Here is a 12,066-nt window from a genome sequence, read left to right as displayed (position 1 = left end):
TTTAAGCTTTTGGAATGCAGTTGGGGAATTAAATTTTCAGGTTAAAATATGAGTGTCTGCCTTTTGGGCTTTTTTATAAGCTGATGGAGGAGTTGTCCATTCTCACCATACCATGCTATTCAAAGGCAACAAAAGCCTGTAATTTTTAAGAATCTACTAATCTGTTTTAAGGTCTTAGGCTGTGGGAAGGAGAGTATTGGGTTAATTCTCTCTCTTCTAAGTCTTCATGTTCTCTTAGATATAGATAAGGCCAAAATGCTTTACCTCAAGTCTGCAAAGTTTTGCTTTAAATGTAGAAACCTTATAACCTCTGTCTGCTAGAAAATTCTGCAGAGAATGAGTGCCCAGCCTAGACAGCTCTTCTGAAGAGTCATGTAACAGTATATTATCTACACATTGCAGGACTGTGAATTAGGAAAATTCAAAATATGCCAAGTCATGAGAAAACACTTGCTCAAAAAAGATGAGGACTGTCTGAACCCTTGAAAAAGCATAGTCTAAGCCAGTTATGAGGCCTAGTCTGGAGTATTTTTGAAGGAAAAAGAAACTGGGAATCTGTATATAAAGGAATACAAAAGAAGGCATCTTTTAAATCTAACACTGAAAACCAACAGGCATCTTTCAGCATCTGAGAATGAAGAGTATATGGGTTAGGAACCACCAGGTGGACTGGTACTGTTGCCTGTTTACCAGTCTAAGATCTTATACCAACATCTACTATGCATAGGTTTTTACAACTTCCAAGATTGAAGTGTAGGGGCTGTTATACAGTATAAGTAAACCCTGTGTCCTTAAACAGTTGATTATAGACAATTGTCATTTTTAAAGTTTAGGCCTTATAGGGTATTGTCTCTGGTGAGGAAAACTAGCAGGATTTTAAGATGCATTTTTTCTGGGCCAACTCTTATTGGTCTTTCTATTTTATCTTTACTTGTCTGTACTTTGGGACTTATTTCTGTCTCCAATAGAGGAAGGAAGCATAACTCACTTAGGTGTATATATATATTACAGCATTCAAAGAAGAAAAGATATCTCTGCTAGGAGGGGAATTGGACTTTGAGGAATAATCAAAAAGGAATGGGAGAAGAGAAGATCTTCTCAGTTAACGCCTAAGTGTTATGAGAAATAGTGAGTGATCTCTTTTCTAGTAACTGCTTTCACTGAAATATGATGGCTGGAAGGATGGCAAGAGTTGAAATGAAGGACCAAGAGACCTATTAGTGCCCAGTAATAGGCTGGTTTCTTTTTCCTCTATAATTATAATTATCTGGGGCTTCTTTGTGGATATAATATTCTGGCCAGAGGGAGAAGGTAGAGAGTGTCCCGGGGCTCTTCAATATTGCTGGACCAGATGATAAGATTCAACTGATCATTGAGAACTCCATCTCAAGGAGCAGTGTGACTTCCAGTGGTCACCTTTGCAATCAGGGCATGGCTCAGGGGGGGCCTCTTGTTGTGATGGGTTTTTTTGTTTATCACAGTTCCCCTTCAGGTGGCCTGGCTTTTTGTTGCAGTATCAGGTGATTTTAGTTATCAAGCTCTTCTTGGAACCGCAAGAATCAAACTTAGAGTTTATTTCTTTTAAGGCCACAACCAATGCAGATTGTCTTAATCTCTTTGTTTCTTCTCTTTGGCATCTTTTTGGTCTTGATTATAAAATATTAAGGAGGAAATTCTCACTAAATTATCAAATGAGCTCTCTGGAGCAAAAGTCATCTTTTGTAGCTTTTTTCTAAAATCTGAGGATGACTGAGTAAGTAAATTTGTCTTTAACAATAATCTGTTCTGCTACCAAATCAGGAAACAGGGATATATGTTTCATGAATGCCTCTTATAAATCATCTAAGAAGGCAGAGGGGTTTTCATCTTTTCTCTGATGAATAGTTAACAACTTAAAATAATTGAAGAGCTTAGTTTTCATCTTTCTTAGATGTTGAAGAACACATGTCTGAAGATGTTTCCTATTCAACCTCCTGTCTGGTTGCTATGTCAGTAGGGATCTTGGGTGGGGACTGATTGGGATCTAGTAGAAACAAGCTATTCACCTGCAGTCTTGTCCTTCTGACCTTTTAAAATGAACAATGTAATGCTCATCTCTAAATGCAATAGCAGCTTGCAATTCCACTTGTCTCTCGTTAAAAGTCAATGTTGGATTTAAGAGTAATATTACTTCTTTTTAGTTCAGTTCACTGTCTGAGTAAGTTTCCTAAAGACCCTGATGTACTTTTTAGGGTTGTGTGGAAACTTTCCCAGGTCTTGTTTGATCTGTTTGAGGTCATTGAGAGCAAAGGACACCTGAACACGGTAGGGTTAAGTTCTCCACCCACTTCCTGTAATGGGTACTGTCCTTGAGGAGCTTGAACAAAATCAGAGATAGATGTAACCCCATAGAATTTTGCTTAAAATTGCTTGGAAGCCTCACTCTTAGATTCTAGAGGGCAAGTAAAAGTAGCTTAAAACTCAGTAATAGTAGAAGAAGCTTTAATTAAGGTTGTCTTGGAAACCTCATCCTTAGGATAAAAAGGGCAAGGGGGAGGGACCTCAGGATCAGTAATAGTAAATGTATCTGCTAGTACCTTAAGGGTTGGAGGTGTGTAGTTTTTCTGTATCTTATGTTTACACTTTGAATACAAGCAAATATTGTCTCTTAAAGGAAAGAATGTCTGAACATAAGGTAATACTGATCATTTTTCCTCTGTCTTATAGTACACTTACAGCTGTGAAACAGTATCATAATTAGTACTTCCCTTCCATTTAATTTTACCTTTTGGGGGTTAGGCAGGCCATGTGCAGGTATAGAAAAATATTAAATAGCTTTTTGTCAATATGTGAGAATCAACAATTTCTAGTGCTTAAGAGTACATTCCAAAGAGTAAGATAATTTAACACTGAATTTCCCATCTGCAAAACAAGCGGAAAATAGGCATCCATCTTAATCCCTACTTGATTTCTATATCTTCTCAAGGCATCCCCTGAGATGACCTGCTCCAGAGAATGTGGCTGCTATCTGGAGAGTGACCAGAGCATAGGTTGGATCAGACTTGCCACACCTACTTTCTCTTAACTTTAGCATGTGTTTGTAAAAGCAGAAGCTAAATTGATTTCAACTATAACAATCCTGTTTAAAAAAGGAAGCATTGCTAGCAAAATTAAACTATAATCACGAGACTTGAATGACTGATTTCCAAATCCTTAAAGCAGAGTGAGGGGAAAAAGTCAAAAGGCAAATTAGAAGTGTATGGAGCACTTCCTGGCCTGCAAAAGATATCACCATTAGCAATAAATAGAGGCAAGTAATGGCTCAAAAAAGTCCTGCCTGGGCTCTAGGGAAAAGAAACCCCCAAAACATTTATGCTGTCTATCTAATGACCTAGGTAATCTTCCTTAGCAGCAAGATAAAGGTAAGTTTTAGTCAAAATCTACTCCAAAATTTCTGTCTCAATATCTGCCACATCCTTATGAAACTCACAGGTTGAAAACCTATACTCATCATCCAGTCAACACAATTCACATTTCTGAAAGTGCTTTCCTCCCTTACACACACAAATAATGAAGACCAGGTCTAGGAGAGGTGAGAGAACACCAGGAGTTTGGGGATTTCCCTTAAATAGAATGTGTTTTGTTCCTTAAATACTGTGCCTTAGGAAATAGCTAATTCTGGTCTCATCCCGAGGTCAATTCTTTTCATGAGATCTCAGGAGATTGTGCCAAGAGACTGTGTATCCAGGAGATTGTGCCCAGAACACTAACTGGGGACATCACTTTTATGTGTGTTCTCCTGGATGGGTAAAATTTCCATGTCTCATCTGACCAGAGACCAACTATGTGTTTTTCATCTAAGATGATGTCTCTGTCTTTGGCTTTTGCAAACACTCATTTTCTATGGGCTCAATTTAAAATTCTAGGGCTAAGGATGTAGCTCAGCAACACAGTGTCTACCTGGCAAGCACAAGTCCAGAGTTTGATTCTCAGTGCAAAAAAAGAGAAAGGAATAAAAATTCTTAGTTGTTGCATAGAAGTGAAAGGGAGAGGCAGTTCAGGTTCTGCTCTCTCTAATCTTTGGTAGAAGCATGCCTCCAAAACATGAAAGTACAAAGTGACAGGAAATGTTCAGAAACAAGATATAAATGGGTAGGCTTTTCTTTTTACACTCATGGTGACTTATAGAGACAATTTGCTGGTGAGTCATCACCCTCACCTGGAAAGACAAGAGCGGGGAATTTCAAGAGCTATGATTACCTCCTCACCACTAGAAGATTAAACCAGAAAAGAAACTGAAGCAGAACAGGTGGACATTCCCCTCAAAAGTGAAAAGGGAGAATTAGGTCAGATTGTTCTATTGAAACCTGTCCTCCAAGTTTCAAGAACAACTGCTGACCTATTGCTTTGTAACTGGAAGTTGGAGTCCTGTGATTTATTAATAGGCATGTATATTTCTGAAATATAAACTAAATTTCATAAAAGACCCATTTTAACAGCATGTTATAAATTAACATTTTGATTAGTGTCAAAGTCTACTAGGGGATACTCTAACATTACTTTTCCCTAGCACTACTGTGCAAATAAGACAACAAACCACAGCTGTCAAAGCAAGTCAAACAAGTTACACAAGGAACACCAGTAAAATCAGCAACTAGTAAGTCTAAATGCAATATATACGAAACAAGAGTATAAGACTTTGCAGCAAAATTAAAATGTCCTATCAAAGAAACGTCATAATCTTCCCATCTCCTCAATTTAAATTTATCTTCTTTTTAACAAAAAACAAAGTGTAAAAAAGGCAAGGCATAAAAATTCAAGGCATAAGCAATTTACAAACAAGGATGACAATTTCTGATTACCTATATGAGTGACTTTCCAGGATCCATGAAACAAAAGCACTCTTACCTCCTTCCGGTTATCTCAGTGGGACCTCCAAATGATATAGGGGAAATATAACTTCCAGCTTGTTAGATGTTAGATACACTGTTTGTACTTCTCAAAATCAAAGAATGAATATTAATCAACAATGGAGGGCAACAGTAGAAAAAATTTATTGAGAGAGATAGCTCTTTAGAGAAAGGAGGGGACCCAAAATTGTGTTGCCACAGACTCTACTTTGCAGAGGAAGTTTTCTAGAGCAAGATCATGAGGTGGGTACAAAATCATGTGGGTTAAAACCATGATGAATCATTAAGATTATAAGTATAGTTGCTGAGGTAATATTGATCTAATGGGGAAGCAGGTCACATAGCAAATGTATATGGAGAGAACAAGGACCCTTTTAGGAAGGAATGGATCAAGAGGTTATCACCCACTGGGGTGATTGGTGTCTATGTAGACTTTATTGGATTAGGTGATATTGATTATAGTATAATCTTTAGTTTGTTGCTTATCTGTCGGAGAGGCATGTAGGCTTGATCACTTTGTGTTTATTTTGTGGTCTAGCCTTGGACAGATGTGCTTCCAACCACAGTTGTAATGTGTTCTTATCTTTTACACTGATTCTCTGGAGGGCCTGTTTTTTTCAAATGGCCTGTAATATTTCTGTCTAACTTAGCTGTCTATAATAATCACAGGTCCTTATGGATATGTCCCCTGTGTGAAGCATGTATGCATCAAATGTACAGCTTATACCTGGGTACATTAGCTATTTAGATTCACTGGTAGACAGTATTAACAAGAAAAATTTATTAGTGAGTTAATTGTTTCAGATAAAAAAAATAGTTGGGGCTTGACGTAGAGGTATAATCTTAATGGCATCCAGTACAGTCAACTAGAGAAAGTGTTCAGCTGCAGTGTGAGAAGATAAGCCACGTCAGGGTCAAGTTAGGAGTGATAGAAGAGATAGAGGTACAGAGATGGTTCTACAGCAGCCAGAAGAACCTGAAGTTGACAATAAGACATGGAAATTTTAAAGAAAAGTCAAACAAATAAAATGGGATTTAGAAATCAGAAAAGCCTTTTCATCTGCTTCAGATTTTACCTCAGAACTTGTCTTCTGAACCAGTTCTTCATGAAGGTCCAGCATTCAGGGAGACTGTAGGTCTTTGAATACATTAAAAAAAATCTTTTCAGAACTAGTGGATCTACAAAGACTACATTTGGTTAATGCTTTATGACCATCAAATAAATTCCATAGACCACAGGGGAGATTATATGATACTCTTCACCAGTTCTGGGTTATAGCTGGGATTAGTGGGTTAATATCTCTCGGGAATTAAACAACTACTCCTTTGACTTATGAACTATTGCCAAGTATCAAAGAGAAGCAGTGGAGCTTGTGGTACTAAGGCTGTGATAGTTACAGTATTTCTTCCTCCTTTCAAGTAGGGGTTTCACTAGAAAAAGAATGGATTAATTTTCCCATGAATTGATATCTGTCTATAAATTTTTGTTCTTGTTCACTGTTTTTATATTTTTGAAATCTTCTTTAACTCTAGCCAAAGCTGTATTTTATCCATATCCATGTGAATTGCTTCTGTAGCTATGCTTCATAAGTGCTTCTTATACTTGCATGGATCTGCATACCCCCATGCATACTATATAAGTCATACAACACAGTTAAACATCACAACATATGCAGCTGCACCAGATACATTAATCACATACCTCTAACAAACCACATGTATACTATATACATCTCATACCACCCATCCACATGTTACACACACATGCACATAAACACTCACACATACAAGCACAGGGCTTCCCATACTAGCCTGTGAAATAGACATGTTTGCTAGATCACAAGCTCCCTTAAAATAGAAAAAATTACTTATATTCACACTTTTAGCATCTATCACAGATAAAGACATATTGTAATATAAAATAATTGGTCAGTAGAGAACTCACAGTTTTATTTTTACCTTCATATACAGAAAAACGCACTAGTGAGGAAACTGCTGCTGATAACAGAAACTATTTATGAATCGTTCAGAAGTATAATCTTATTCTTCTTTTTCTTAGATTATGACAATTATTAAACTAGAGTTGCCCTTCAGTATCTGTATGGGACTGTTTCCATGACCTCTCATGGACACTAAAATCCACTGATGCTCAAGGTCCTTAGATAAAATGGCATAGTGTTTCCACATAGCCTATGCATACCTTTGCATATACTTAAATTGTCTCTAAATTACTTATAGCACCTACTATATTGTAAGTATCATGTGGATAATTGTTGTACTGTAGATTGAGTATGGATGTGATTTATTTAAATAAATATTTTGGATCTGTAACATTTTGAACCCAAAATTATTTAAGCTGGATTGTAATTTCTTTTATGAAGTTTCAGAAATTTTACCACTAAAAACAACTACTTTTATTGAGCCCTTATTACACGCACACAATTTTGATTCTTCTGAGATTTTTGTGAGCTAGGCAGTAGTTATCCTCATTCCACAGATGAAGAACCTGAGCATAGAGAGTAGTTTAGCTTGCCAAGGATTTCCTGACCCAGATTCTATCTAATTTTGTGGCTCATATTTTATGTAATTTTATTATCACAAACTTATGACAAAGGTATTTAGACCCCCTTTGCAGGTAAGAAACCATAGATAAATATGATTAAATAAACATTCACAATAACCTAGCCAGCTATGAGTCAAGATTGGAATCCTGCTTGGTCTAATTCTGAAACCCATGCATTTTCACAAATCTCAAAACATTCAAATGATTTGGTCAAAGCTGGTGGGAAGTGTATCAACATTCTGCAATAATGGCATCTTGTGGACGTGGGATCAACCTCAGGACAAAAACTCACATAAAATTGTAAGAAGCTGAGAAATTTGTTGGTGTAGTCAGGACCTACAGTCATCACCTCTTTTGTGAGGATTTCTTCACTCTACTGGTTTTGGAAGGTGGGTATTTGGCTTGCTCTTCTACTTGATACCAGAAAATACATTTCACAGTTACCCACTACTTACAGACATTTCCTCCCTTGTGAACTCTTATACTTCTGGCCAATGAAAGATGAGGCTGTAGAATGTGTACCCTGATTAAATAGAATTATGTTGCACCAAGTACTCCACCACTGATTATAACATGGCCAGCAATGCCCATTGATAAGGTAAGCACTTAAGATACATCATTGTACAATGACTATACTCACATCCTTTGCAGGTAAATTTAGGAAAAAAGGTCCATTCTGATCCAGATGAATCAGTCGGGATGAGGCTCAAAGTAATCAGTCATTCAGATAAATGTGGCCAAAAAGTACATTGGTTTAAAATAGCTAGGTAATTAAAAGTGGGAAAAGTACTTGAAAGTTATTTGAATGAACTGGCTAACAACTTCAATTTTTATCCCTCTTTTCTTATGATATGATTTGATGGTACAGGTTTTCTTACTATAATAAATGAAATCCTATTTAGTATTTTTCTTCTTTGAAGTCATAAGAGCAAGAGTTTCCATTTTTGTCTGACACTTTAGTTTGTTACTCTCATGGTAAATAGATGGGCATTAACTCTTAGGGATTTAATAATAAGATTAAAGTAAGAAGAAATGAATAGAAGAATCATTCAGACCAAAGCCCTGTCTGCAGGAAGCTCCACATATAAACCTTCCCAGGGGATGAGGATTTCCCTACTATCTTTAATACTCTCTACAGAAGATGATTTTGTTAGCTTTTTAAAGTGGCTTTCTATGGTATTCGGCTAAAAGGATACTTTAAAGCTTCTGATAGCTGCAGAACTTGAAAGAATATCTATTAAACTGAAGCTAAAATTAAGATGAGAAACCTTGAGCCCTGTTGCATCCATTCAGACACTTTCTGCTACCTTCCACAGCAGCCATTCAGATACTTTCTGAGTATCTGTAACGAGTGAAGAGCCAGCTTGAGGTCTCCTCCGCAGCTCCAAAGGATATAAATGTGTTGGCAGAATTTCATTCTTGAAGTTGACTAGTGGAAACATAGCTGTTGCCTCTATTATTCTAAAATATTTTTTTCTTTTCTAAATACTACATTTAAAAAAACAAGATTCCCAAGCCCCTTCCCCATACACACACCCCAAATGGTGACCTCCTAGCATTCTCTCAAACTCAATTTAAGCTTCATATTCTTTGATATAATGAGAGATATTTCAGTGTTCTTATCTTTCCCATAGGCTCACTATATATAAAATTTATATTACTTATATTTATATCATTTATATTTTTATTACTTATATTTAAAAATTTTGGCACAGAATATTAAGCTCGTAAGAAACACTGGCTTCCTTACTTTTTGCCACCTTTTCCTAATAATATATTTTATTTGCTAGTAGCAAAACTAGAAACTATTCTTTATTTCATTTCCTGGTAGAAAATTTGAAGCTATTCTTTATTTGCGTGCAGATGAAAGAAATGGTTGATGATAGATGAAAGGGAAAATAATTTACATTCTCTTTATTACAATATCATTGAGTGTGTCCAATTCACATGAATTATTTGGTTAAAACTTTCAATTCTTTTCCAAATTAAGAATGATCACACATTTAAGCACATGTAAGTACTTTAGGAAATGAATTAATTTTTCTGTTCTTCTGTTCATTTTAACAAATTTAAATCGCCAACAGTGGGGGACAGACAGGGTCAAGCGCTAATGATTAACTGTCAAGATGAGATATGGGTGGCTGTGGATGTGGAAAGTATCTGAAGCTCAGCTAATGTTGTCCTTAAATAATCTACTTCATGTTTACTGGATTCAACGTGTAGAATCCAAGCTGTATTTGGGACATTGATAGTTCCATTTTGTGGTCATTCTAGGCCATAGTTCAGAAAAATTTTTCTATAAAGAGCCACATATCAAATATTTTAAGCTTTGAGTGTTAAATATGTATATAATATATTTGGTATATATTCATCATTATATATATGAATATATGTGATATAAATAATATATCTAATTGTGTATATGAATACATATGATATATATTATAAATGTGCATATGAATATATTTTGTACATGTGTATAGCATGATTGAGAAATATACTATGTATTTAAATAAAAAATTATTGCAGTGAAATACTTCTTGAAGCAGTTTCAGAAGTCCTCTTTCATAAATGTTTTTAGTTGCATTATAGCATATTCCTGAATCAATTTGAAATGTTATGGTAATTTCTGTCAAATAAAAATATTATGGGGTTTCTGTATTTATCATATTCAGCTGACCTGACTCTTCCCCAGTCAGTCAAAATCACCATGGAAGGTAAACATTTGGAATCATGTTTGGAGTGAGGTGGAATATTTTAAGGGGGGTTAATGATAATGTGTCTTTTAATGTAATACTTTTTCTAAAATGTAAACATATTTTCTAGGCACCACTTGTGTTTATCTTCTTCTTCCTCGTCCTCTTTTTCTCCTCTTACGTGGGCAACGTGGACAAACCTTGAAAGGTCTGTGCTCACCACAGTAAATGTGGTCAATAGTAGATTCTTTGTGATGTATAAAATGCTTGCATAGATATGGTGAAGGAGTGAGAGTGCAGTGGAAGAGGAGCAGCTTAAGAACCACTGTGTTCAGGGGAATACACTAGAGCTTTCTTCAGAAGGAGAATGGAAGGAAGGAAAACCAAAGGCGATTGTGTGCCAGAGACCAAGGAAGAACTGTCAAAAGTGACCAATGATTCTTACGTTGTGAAGTGTGGTGGACATTCTGCTTTCCATGTTGTTCAAAGGAAAAAGGAAATTATGCTTTATAAATTGTACATATGTTACATGAAAGAAGTACAACATCTCTGTTTGTCTGAGAATTTTAGTTTAAGGACTGTGAAAACATTGACCTATCATTTGATGGACTCAGATTTATAAGTTTTGTTGTTCTTGTTGATTGGTTTCTAGACGGTTAGGCTAATATCAGGCTAGTTCAGTCTGACCCATCACTGCAGAAGGGAAATAAGTCAGCAGTGTGATAGCCAGGTTTTCCTAACACCGTCACTGCAGAGGATAAGTACATAAACCCTGTTAGAGATGGGCTCTCTGAACACCAAAATACACCAAGAAGTATCTGTTCTTTGAGCAAGCCAACTAAAAATGTTCTTATAAAATACTTTACATGATGACAGTAATAGAAAGAGCAATTACATTGTTAGTCATGATTGTTTTACTGTAAATAAATCTTATTTTAGGCGAGAAAAGAAAGGGTTTGGAAAAACAAGAAGCAGAAACACAGAAACAACACCCAGGATTTAGATGTAGATTTATTTACATCGATGGGCACTGATTGGAATCATTCCCAGAATATCAGGCCCTTATCTCTGGTAGTCTAAGGGTTATACTGGATAAACAAGCAAAAAGTACAGAGGCAGAATGACTTGTCAATTGGGCATTGGTTTTTACAATGTGCATCATAGTGACCAGCTATGCAGCACAGGGACCAGCTGTTTCTAGGTCACAGGAGCAACTGGAACTGGGACAGGAACCATGCCTGGGCAACTATCAAACTGAAGTATACTGGCTGCATGGGGGGCATTTTCTTCTATACCGGGAGCATGAGGTAGAACTGCTGAGTAGTAATGTTTAAAGGCTGAATCCAAAGGTTGAGTAAGAACAGCTATAGGTGTGGGGTGTGAAGCACACACATGCTGGGACACTTTTGGAAAAAGAAACATAATTTTTGGATAAAATTAAGTGAATACTTTTTTTTTTATTATTTATTATATTTTTGGTGTTTTGAGACGAGTCTTGCTGTGTATTTCAGGCTGGCCTTGAATTGTTTTGTAACCCAGGCTGACCTCAAGCTCACAGCAATCCTTCCGCCTTAGCCTCCTGAATGCTGGTATTACAGATGTGAACCACTCTGTCAGATTGAATATTTAATTAAAATGGAAAAAAAAGATGCAACAAACAGCTAATTTACAAGAGCTGACAATTTCACAAATTTCCTAAAATTTAGACAATCACATTTAAACTAGTAAAATAATATTTATAATAAACATGTTTAAAATACACTTCAATAATGAATTTTTAAAATATTTTTGTCTCTATACTTTGTTCACATAGGGTGATAATCATGCTGAACTCTGTTCTAGAGAAGAGCAAGCAATACCTTAGTTCTTTTATTCTACTAGTTGATTTAAATTGGATTTTAAGTATTTGTAGTTTAGA

Source organism: Chinchilla lanigera, unplaced genomic scaffold, assembly GCF_000276665.1.
Source record: "Chinchilla lanigera isolate Chin_1 unplaced genomic scaffold, ChiLan1.0 scaffold00023, whole genome shotgun sequence".
NCBI classification, from domain to species: Eukaryota; Metazoa; Chordata; class Mammalia; order Rodentia; family Chinchillidae; genus Chinchilla; species Chinchilla lanigera.
Note: the sequence above shows the minus strand (reverse complement) of the source record.